Here is an 11741-nt window from a genome sequence, read left to right on the forward strand (position 1 = left end):
CCTCTCCCTTGTGGGTAGAGCCTAGTCTTCACCTCTCCATTTCTGCAAGAGGTGAACTGAGGAGAAAGTTCCAAGCTCATGACTTTTCTCTCTGATGCTGGTGAGAAGTTCAGGACCACTGAACCTGTGGATAAATCTGGTGTCAGGGTGTCATACAGAATAGGTGATAATCTAGTCCATATTCCTGTCATCTAGATCAATAGAGCATAAATTCATAAATTTCAGAGCAGATCAACATATCTTTCACCAGAAGCAGTTGCGTGTGTGTGCGTGTGTGTGTGTGTGTGCACAGATGATTAGCACTTTTCTGTGCTCTTCCTTAAGCCATTTCCCATTACTAGTTCCTAAAGATAGACAGAGGAGACATTATTGGCCTCTCTCTTTTACCTTCCTTGATAACAGCTCTTTTCCTTTTAGATCATGCATGTTGATGTTGATGAGGTCATGAGAGATTGGCTTGGGTATGTGTGTGTATGTAATTTAATTTTTGTTAGAGTATAGTTTATTTACATTGTTTCATCATTATATGCTGTGTAGCGAAGTCTCCCAGTCATTATATATACACACATTCTTTTTCACATATTTTCTTCCATCATGTTCTATCCTACAAGTTTGGTTATAAATGTTGTTGAATCAGGAGAGGTGGCAGAATGATGAACATGAGTACTATTAAAAATGTATATAACTGGCAGTATTGTTAGTTTTTCAAGCAGTGATATTGCAAGACTGAACTCCAGGACAATTTGAGTCCAAGCCATAGGTATGCTTTCTTTTTCTTAGATCTTTATGTTGACCATTTATTATTCGTCCTCTTTGTTTTGACTATGTGTTGATGAATCTTCCTCCAAATACAACTTATTAATGGGTTTTAGATTTCAAAAGTTCAATATTTTACAACTTGAGTATCAAGGTGTGTTTGTTTCTAAATGTACAGAAACGCAAAGTAAATTATGGAAATTTAATTTTTTATCCCTCTCCTAGGTCATTTTCTTCTTTACCAATTATACATAGCTGCAGATGATGACTAAGAGGCTGACGCTCTCCTAGATGATGGCAAAAGGCAATGTGTCCAGTTTCTCTTCTGTATCCAACACTCTTATCTGATAGTAAGTTCTCCCACTTCACATGATGATCCCATCCACTTTAAAGGATATTTGTAGGGTTATGGCAATGCAGACAGACCTTGGCATATTCAGCAGTAGAAAAGTCTCCTTTGTATCTGGCTCCTATAAATTATATTGCGATGGTTTATGCTTCTCTCACCCCCTGTTCATGCCAGCAGACAGAAAAGGAGCATGAGGAGGGAGAAACAGAGCCACATGTACAAGTTCCTCCTCCTTGGGATCCCCATCCAGCCAGAGCAGCAGGGCGTATCCTTTGCCCTGTTGCTGGGCATGTACCTGACCATGGTACTGGGCAGCCTGCTATTCTTCCTGCTCATCAGGCTGGATCCTCACCTCCAGACCACCATGTACTTCTTCCTCAGCCATCTGGCTTCCTCTGACATCACCGTCTCACCTGTCACTGTTCCAGAAATGCTTATGAACATGTAGACTGAGGATCAATGCATCCCCTTTGAAGGATGCATAGCACAGATGTATTTCTTCATATTTATTTCTTTTCTGGACAATTTCCTTCTCACCTCAATGGCCTATGGCAGGTACATGGTGAACTGCCACCCTCTCCAGTACACCACTATCATGAGAGAGGGACTGCGTACCTTACTGGTAACTGTATCTTGGATTCTCTCCAGTGCCAAAGCTCTGTGTCACACACTCCTCCTGACACAGCTGTCCTTTTGTCCTGATAACACCATCCCCCATTTCTTCTGTGACTTTGGTGCTCTGCTCAAGATCTCCTCCTCAGACATGTCTCTCCATGAGCTGGTCATTTTCTAGTAGGACTGGCAGTCATCACCCTCCCACTAACATGCACCTTGGTCTCTTATGGCCACATCAGGGCGACCATCCTCAAGGTTCCATCTACCAAGGGCATCTGCAAAGCCTTGTCCATGTGTGGCTCCCTCCTTTCTGTGGTTTCTCTGTATCATGGAACAATTATTCGGCTGTCAGTTTTCCTCTCATCCAGCACCTCCAAAGACAAGAACATAATTTCCTCTGTGATGTATACAGTGGTCACCCCATTGCTGAACCCCTTCATTTACAGCCTGAGGAACAGGGACATGAAGGGGGCCCTCGTGAAACTCTTCCACAAGGCAGCAGTCTTGTCTCAATGATGTTTTCTCATTTTTATAAGAGACACATGGAGTCACATAACCCAGCTCCTTCAAGTCTAATCTTGAGCCCATCCTGGAGTGAATACTCAATATATATTTTGTAACTTGAATTGCAATTCATTAAAGTTATTCTTTCTTTTCCTAGAAACTCATTAGTGTAAATTGTGAATTCTCAATTGATATTATGGATCATTACTTATTTATTACATTGAGTAATTACATAGATAATAGTACTTAAATCTCTCCCAGGAATTTACAGATTTTTTAATATATATTTATTGAGGTTAAATTGATACATATAGTGTTGTATATATTTAAAGTGTCTTTTTTTTCTTCTCTAGGTCCACACCCATGGCATTTGGAACTTCCCATGTTAGGGGTCTAATTTGAGCTATAGCCACTGGCCTACACCATGGCCATAGCAATGTGGGATCCAAGCCACCTCTGCGATGTACACCATAGCTCATGTCAATGCTGGATCCTTAACCCACTGAGCAAGGCCAGGGATCAAACCTGCAAACTCATGATTCATTGTTGCATTTGTTAATCACTGAGCCATTATGGCAACTCCTATTTAAAGAGTTCTGATTGTTTTATATCTATATCTATCTATCTATCTATCTATCTATCTATATACATACATTGTGAAATAAATACCACAATAATTGAACTAATATAGTCATCATCTCTACATAGTTAATATTTTAATTTATTTTTGTGTGCAGTGAGAGAACTTAAGAGCCACTGCACTAGTATATACTATGCATACAATACAGTCTGGTTTTATATAGTCATCATGCTGTACATTCAACCTCAGGAGAACTTATTCCTCTTGCATAACTGGAACTTTGTACATTAAACTAGTGAAAGAGGTCAAACTCAAAATAAGACAAATACTGCAAGTTCTCACTTTATGTGGAAACATAAATAGTCAAATTCATAGGTCAGGGAATGGGATGGTAGTAGCTAGGGGATGGGAAAGGGAAAATGGGGGTCCTTATGAATTGGTAGAAAGTCCAGGCTGACCAGGCTTGTGTGACATAGAAAGGTGCCAGAGCTGGGACTTGGTAAATTATGTTATTTCATTTCCTTGCTTTCCATTCAGTGTTCTTTTCATGTTTTTGGTTGTTGGTGGTGATGATGGTGGGTCAGGAGATGAACTTGTATATTAGACTTTATTGGTCCAGGCAACAATCCACAGGAATGAGTTCAGCTCCTAGACTTAGGGAGTCAAGACTTCTTATGGATTTTAGAAAGACTAATCACTCTAAGACACTGCTGTTCCCCACACTCAGCAGTTCATTCTCAGATTAGTTGATTTTGGAGTATTCTGAGTGCATGAATGTGTTTGAACAAAATTCTGGCTCAGTCAAGCCTGGGTATGAGAAAGACAAGCAGCCATAATGTGTAGTCTTCTCTTGCTCCCACTGAATTTGGTGTATGTCTCATTCAATGTCTTCATTGTGAATCTCCATGAAAATAAATTATACTCATCTTAGTGATACCAATTTTATGTTTTGAGCCTAAGGAATAATCTCTATTTTTCTGCCTCTAGGTAAGGACCAGATATTTCTTCTTCTTCAGGCTATACTTAGTTAAAGATGAATAGGATCAAAACTTCTTCTGAGGCTCAGCACCATGTAGCTGTAAGAGAAGAGCATTTGGGAAAACTGATGTCAATTGCAGGCTGTACCTGCTGGAGTATGTGACCTGGGGCACTTCCCTTCAGTCCTCTGAGTATCCATTTCTTCATCCCTGGAAATTGAAAACATTGAAAAACATCTAAAATACATTTGATTTGAAACAAATGCAATATGAAATTTGGCTTAGGATGACTAATGACCAAGCATAATGAACATTAGCTTTCCTTCATCAAAGGTGGCATATCTGTATCATCTTTGTCCCATATATATGTTCATGTTTATAGCTGTGCATCCAAGCCTTTATGGGAAGAAGTTTTTTTTAATTTCTTTTGCTTAATTACTTAGGAGTGGAATTGCTGGGTCAAGTGTATGTTGAACTTAATGAGAAACTGACCAAAACTTTCTCATGAAGCTTCTGCATTATGCATTGCTGCTGACCATGTATGAGAGTTACAATTTCTAACACCCCCACTGCCCTGATATTGCGAATCATCTGATGATGTCAGCCATTCTAGAGGGTATCTCACTGTGGTTTTCATTTCCATTTATCTAATGACTAATGATGGTGGTTGTCTTTCTACAGATCAATCTGCTATTTTCTTTGGTAAAATATCTTTTCAAATCTTTTACCCCAAGTTTTAAAAAATATTTTTCTTGCTTGTCTTATATGTGTCTTCTGGATTCACATCTTTATCAGAAATATGTTGTATGAAGATTTTCTCCCAGTCTGAAACTAGTTCCTTAATTTTATTAAGAGTTTCTTTCGAAGAGTAAGTGCTTCTTATTTTTAGAAAGTTCAAATTATTATTTTTTTATTTTATAGGTCATGACTCCTGTGTCCTATTCAGTAAAATAGACAGACCATATTTTCCAAAATTGTGTCCAATGGTCTCTTAAAAATAGTTTTCTTGTTACAGTTCTGAAACATTTGACCCATTTCTAGTTATATGTTTTGCATATGAAACACAAGACTCTATGTTCATTTAACACATTGATATTGAATCATGCTGGCACTATTTATTGAAACAATATCCTTTCCACATTCATATGCCTTAGTTTACCTATAAAATATTTTTGACCTTATGTGTGTGTGTGTGTGTGTATATATATATATATAGTTCTATTTCAAACTTATTCACTCTATTCAAATTACTAATCAATCTATCTTCCTATCCTCATTCAATTATTGTTTTTTCTATTGCTATGGATTAAGAAACAGTTTTGAAATTAGGCAAAGTAAGTCTGATAGTTTATTTCTCATTTGTAAGTTATTTTGTCTATTTTGATCTCCTTTCACTTGTATATAAAATTAATAATTAACTTCTAAAATAGGCTCTGCTATTTTGACTTTGATTGCCTTGAGTCTATAGGTCAACTGCAGGGATAGCTCCCTCTATAATTTCATTGAGTTATCCAGTTTATGTGCAAAATATATCTCTTTTATTTATGTCTTATTTAATTTCACCCATGAATGTTTTGTAGTTTATAACAATGTGTATTGGACATGTTTTTATAAATTCATCCATGTGTATTATTTGGTTTTTCTACTTCTTCAATAGTGTCTATAAATTCTCTATTTGCAATGCTTTTGCTGGGATATAGACATACCATGAATTTTTCATTTTAATTCTTTAACTTTGTTTCATGCTACCTTGTTAAACTCATGCATTTCAAATGGATTTGGAGGGAAAATTTTGTTTGTTTTCTTTCCCTCTTTTTCTGTCTTTGTTTAGATTAATTTGGTTTGCATTATTTATTAGTTTTTTCTTTTATTGCCCTCACCAATGTCATATGGCGATTCCTAGGCTATGGGTAAAATCAGTGTTGCAGCTGCATGTCTATACCAAAACCATAGGAACAAAGGATCCAAGCTGCATATGGGACCTACATGACAGCTTAGGGAAATGTGTTCTCCTTACCCACTGAGTGAGGCCAGGTGTCAATCACAAATCCTCATGGATACTAGGCAGGATCTTTCTGATAAGCCACAGTGTGAACTATCTGTATTATTTATTTTTCTATTATTATCTTTATTATCTTCATAGGTAAATATCTTTTTTTTGGAAACAGGTTTTTTCCTCAGTCTTTTCAAATTTTGATTTTTCTTGGTGGTGTGTGTGTGTGCCCTATGAAAAATACAGTAAGTTTACAAATTTTATACATAAATGTAACTAAATATTATGGAATTACCATTTGGAGAAACATATAAGGCTATGCTGATATTCCCAACTCTAGTCTGCATGGAGTGTGAGGATGGGAATCAAAATATTTTGAAGGAGTTTAGTATTTGATACATGTGGAGAATTTATAATAGTAACTTTCTTTATTGTAGGTTCATTTCTTTCCTTAAGCTCTGACTTAGGTGATTCCATGGGTGAATGAAGGTAATCAGGCTTTGTTGCCTCTGTCCATGGGGTTCAACCTGGATTTCCATTCTTCAGTTGGGTTCTCTTTTCAAAGGAGCAGGCAACGTGTACCACATCTTCCCTATTACTCAGCCATAAAAAAAGCCTGAACTAATGTCTTAAGCAGCAACGTGGATGGACCTCAATATTATCATATGGAAACATGTCAGGCAGACAAAGAAGTAAAATGATCATATCACTTATATGTGGAATCTAATAAAAATGATACAAAAGAACTTATGTATAAAACAGAAAGAAACTGACAGATTTCAAAAGCAATCAAATGGTTACCATAAGTGGATCCATTGTAGGGAGGGGAGAATCTGAATGGTGGGAATAACATATACACACTACTTTATAAAATAGATGATTATCTAGAACCTACTGTATGGCATAGGAGAATCTACTCTAGAGTTTATAATAATCTACTGGGGGAAAAAGAATGGATATATGTGTATGTGTGACTGATTCCCTTTGCTGCACACCTAAAATTAAAGCAATATTTCAAGTAAACTGTAACTCAATACGAAAAATTAAAAAACAAACAAATTCAGAGCAAGTCAAAGGGAGTTGGGAATTAAGACAATGGAGCCCTTTAAATGGATAGTATTTTTTTAGTCATGATGGAAGATTATATGAGAATTGAATATATGACTATATATATAAATAATGTATATACACACATACATGACTGGGTCACTATGCTGTAGCAAAAATTGAAATAATACCATACACAAATGTAGTATAATTAAAATGAAAGAAATGAAAGGTGTGCCTTAGAGATATTAAGGAAAACTTCATTAGATAACTGGCAAAAGAGATATCAAGGCAAAGTGTCATCTTTAATAAAATTTCACAGTGAATGTGTTCACTCAACAAATTATCAGCTAAAATTTCAAATTTTAAGTAGATTACCATATGGCTACTTTATGTGCTCAATGTATTGATATGTATGTAAATATAACTTCAAATATTATTACAGTAAATTTTCATGGTAAAATAAAGCTATAAAGAATGATGTAAAATTAAATGGATTTATGTAAACCTAAAATTTCTGAATAAAAACTATTTTAGAAAGATATAAAATGAATAATGGAAGGCTGAATACTTTGACTTTATCCTTTTTTTTGATGTCTGTTTTATTTGGATTTCCATCATGAAACAGACTTCAATTTAAAAGCTGTAAATCAAATAGGAATGTCCACTGGAGAGACAAATCCCTCTTCACATCCCAGGCTATGACCTGATGGGGGGATACATGAATCTGGTAGGAAGGGACAGGAAGGAGGTCTCCCCACATCTTCGGGTTTCCCACACACAGGGCATCTCCCCGATGTTCTTCCTAAGGACAGTGTTGCTTCACATTCTGCCCTGAGAACCATCTGCCTGAGACTTACTTGACTCCAGATCTCATGAATGAGCATCTAGATGTGAAGCTGGGACCTGCATGTTTAACAAGTTCCCCAGGTGATTGCACAGAACATCTCAGTTTAGGGACCACTGCCCCAGGGCATCTGTCCTAGAGGCAGGAGGAGTAAAACTGATCAATTATCACAGGTTTAATGCATGTCTATTACCAAGAGCTTGGTGCCCTGTCCCCTTGGGTCTTCTCCCTGGTGGGTATAGCCTAGTCTTCACCTCTCCATTTCTGCAGGGGGTGAACTAACAGGAGAAAGCTCCATGCTCATGACTTTCCTCTCTGAAGATGGTGAGCGGTTCAGGACCACAGAAGTTATGACTAAATCTGTTGTCAGTGTGTTGTATGGAATAGGTGAGAAACCAGTACATACTTCTGTCAGCTAGATCACTTGAGCATAAATGTCAGAGAAGATCAACATATCTTTCACCAGAAGCAGGTGTGTGTGTGTGCATGTGTGTGTATGTCTGTGTATCTACAGAGATGTGCAGCACTTCTCTGTGTTCCCACTTAAGCCACTTCATTTTTCTTTGTTAAAATTTTTAAAAGTTGATTTACAATGTTGTTAATAGTTGCTGTGCAGCAAACATGGCACAAATTAAGCCACTACTTATTCCTAGTTCCTAAAATGGATAGAGGAGACATTCCTGGCTTCTTTATTTGATATCCCTTGATAATAGCACTTTTCATTTCAGATTGTGCCTGTTGATGAAGTCTTTATTGGTTGTTTTTCTTTTGTAAATTGTATATAATTGTATATTGTATATATACACATTTTTTATTAGACTATAGTTGATATACATTTTAGTGTTGGTTTCTGCTGTACAGCATGGTATCCCAGTTTTTATCATATTATCTTCCATCGTTTGCTATCCTAAGTAATTAGTTGTAGAGTTTGTTGAATCAGGAGAGGTAGAAGAATGATGATCATGAGTCCTGTGAAAATGTATATAACTGGTAGTAATATTTTTAGTTTTTCAAGCAGTGATATTGCAAGGCTAATCTCCAAGACACATTGAGTCCAAGCAACAGGTATGTTTACTTCTTCTTCAACCTTTAAGTATAAAATGGACATTTTGACTATTTACTTATTTAATTTTATTTTGTTTATTTTTTGGGGGGGGCTGCACATATGGACGTTCCTAAGCTAGGGGGTCTAATCAGACTACAGATGCCACCTATGCCAGTGCCACAGCAGTGCAAAATATGAGTCATGACTTCCACCTACACCACAGCTCACAGAAATGCTGGATCTTTAACCCATTGAGAAAGGCCAGGGTTCAAACTCAGAACCTCAAGGACCCTATTCGTTTCATTTCTATTGTGCCTTGAGAGAACTCCCATTTTGCCTGTGTATTTTTGATCCAACTTGCTTTGAGTATATATTGCAGAAACTTTCTCCATATACTACTGAATACTGGATTTTAGATTTCAAATGTTCTGTATTTTACAACTTGAATGTCAATACTAATTAGTGTTTCTAAATGTACAGAAACAAAATGTAAATTATGTAGATTGTAATTTAATATCCCTCTGCCAAGGCATTTTTTCCTTACAAACTAGATGTAGCTGAAAATAATGACTAAGAGCCTGATTCTCTCCTAGATGAGGGAAAAATGCCACTGATCCAGTTTCTCTGCTAAATCAAACTCTCTTATTTGATACTAAGTTCTCATTTCACATGTTGAGTCATTCCATTCAATAGGATTTTTGTAGGGTCAGGGATGCAGACAGCATTGGCATATTCACTAGTAGGAAAGCCTACTATTGATCTGGCTGCTGTAAATCATATTGTGATGGTTTCTGCTTCTCTCACTGTCTAGTCATCCCAGCGGACAGGAGGGGAGCATGAAGAGGGAGAACCAGAGCACCGTGTCTGAGTTCCTTCTCATGGGGCTTCCCATCTGGCCAGAGCACCAGGGAATTTTCTTTACCCTGTTTCTGGGCATGTACCTGACCACAGTGCTGGGGAACTTGCTCATCATCCTGCTCATCAGGCTGGACCCTCATCTCCACACCCCCATGTACTTCTTCCTCAGTCACCTGGCCTACTCTGACCTTTCATTTTCCTCTGTCACTGTCCCAAAGATGCTAATGAACATGCAGACTCAAGTTCAATCCATCTCCTATGCAGGGTGCATAGCACAGATGTATTTTTTCATATTTTTTACTGTTCTGGATGATTTTCTTCTTGCCTCAATGGCCTATGACAGGTACGTGGCCATCTGCCACCCTCTCCACTACACCACCATCATGAGAGAGGGACTGTGTACCTTACTAGTAATTGTGTCTTGGATTCTTTCCAGTGCTGATGCCCTGTGTTACACCCTCCTCCTGACACAGCTGTCCTTTTGTGCTGACAACACCATCCCCCATTTCTTCTGTGACCCTGGTACCTTGCTGAAACTCTCCTGCTCAGACACATCCCTCAATGAGCTGGTCATTTTCACAGTAGGACTGGCAGTCATCACCCTCCCACTCATATGCATCTTGATCTCTTATGGCCGCATCGGGGCCACAATCCTCAGGGTTCCATCTACCAAGGGCATCTGCAAAGCCTTGTCCACATGTGGCTCCCACCTGTCTGTGGTTTCTCTCTATTATGGAACAATCATTGGGCTATATTTTTTCCCCTCATCTAGTACCTCCAGTGACAAGAACATAATTTCCTCTGTGATGTACACAGTGGTCACCCCATTGCTGAACCCCTTCATTTACAGCCTGAGGAACAGGGATATGAAGGGGGCCCTGGAGAAACTCTTCCACAAGGCAGCAGTCTTGTCTCAGTGATGTTTTCTCATCTTTATAACAGACACACAGTCACTAGCCTCATATCCTACAGGTCTAATCTTAGGCCCATCCTGGAGTGAATACTCAGTAAAGATTTGGTAACTTGAATTGCAGTTTGTTGCACCTATTCTGTCTTTTCCTAGCAAGTAATTCGTATAAATTTTGAATTCTCAGTTGATATTATGGATTATTGCTTATTTACAATATTAAGGAATTGCATAGCTAAAAGTTTTTAAGTCAATCATGTTATTACCAGGAATTCATTGTTCTCTTCTTAATATCTTTATTGAGTTTTAATTGATATATAAACTGTGCACATATTTAAAGTGTTCAGATTGATATTTTGATATGTATATATTGTAAAATAACAACCACAATCAAGTTATTTACTGTACTCATCATCTCCACACACTTAACATTTTAATTTACTTGTGTGTGTAGTGAGATGACTTATGATCCACTGCACTAGTAATTACTGTGTATACAATACAGTCTGCTTTGCTCTAGTCATCATGCTGTGCATTCAACCTCAGGAGAACTTATTCCTCTTGCAAAAGTGGAACTTTGTTCATTATGTTAGTGAAAGAATTCAAACCAAAACAAGACTAATACTGAGTGATCTAATTTTATGTGGAAACTAAAATCATCAAATTCATAGAGCTGAGGATAGGATGGTGGTATATAGTGCCTAGGGAGTAGGACAAGGGGCTCCTTATGAATTTGTAGAAGCTCCAGGCTGACCAGGCTCTGGTGGCATAGAGATGGGCCAGAGCTGAGACTTGGTAAAGTGTGGCCTTTCATTTCCTCCCTTCCCATTCAGTGTTGCTTGCGTGTTTTGGATTGGTGGTGGTGAGGATGGTGGGTCAGGAGAAGAAACTAGAGCAGCCTTCATTGCTCCAGGAAACAATCCACAGTTCCTCCACTTAGGGACTCAAGTCTTCTGGATTTTAGAAACATGATCACTCTAAAACTGTGCTGTCCCCATCACTCAGGAGTTCACTCTCAGATTAGTTGTTTCTGCAGTTTCTGAAGGCATCTGTGTTTGAAAAAAACTCCAGCTCATACCAGACTGGGAATGAGAGGACAAAGAATGCATGAGTGGTCTGGAGTCTTCTGTTGCCCCCAGTGAATTTGGTGTCTGTCTCATTCAATGTCTTCATTATGAATCTCCATGAAAATCATTGCTGCTCACCTTTATGTTATGAGACTAAGTTATAATCTCTTTTCTTCTACATCCAGTGAAGAATCAT

At 37.9% G+C, this 11741-nt stretch overlaps 1 pseudogene across 1 annotated transcript; it reads left to right on the forward strand.

Moving 5' to 3' along the window:
* The first annotated feature begins 1258 nt into the window (after positions 1 to 1258).
* On the forward strand, positions 1259 to 10491 carry LOC125121376 (olfactory receptor 1J4-like; annotated as a pseudogene). Its single transcript, XR_007133448.1, has 2 exons — positions 1259 to 1792; positions 9549 to 10491. The product of XR_007133448.1 is annotated as an olfactory receptor 1J4-like (transcript).
* The last annotated feature ends 1250 nt before the right edge of the window (positions 10492 to 11741 follow it).

The sequence above is a fragment of the Phacochoerus africanus genome, chromosome 2 (genome assembly GCF_016906955.1).
Source record: "Phacochoerus africanus isolate WHEZ1 chromosome 2, ROS_Pafr_v1, whole genome shotgun sequence".
Taxonomy (NCBI): domain Eukaryota; kingdom Metazoa; phylum Chordata; class Mammalia; order Artiodactyla; family Suidae; genus Phacochoerus; species Phacochoerus africanus.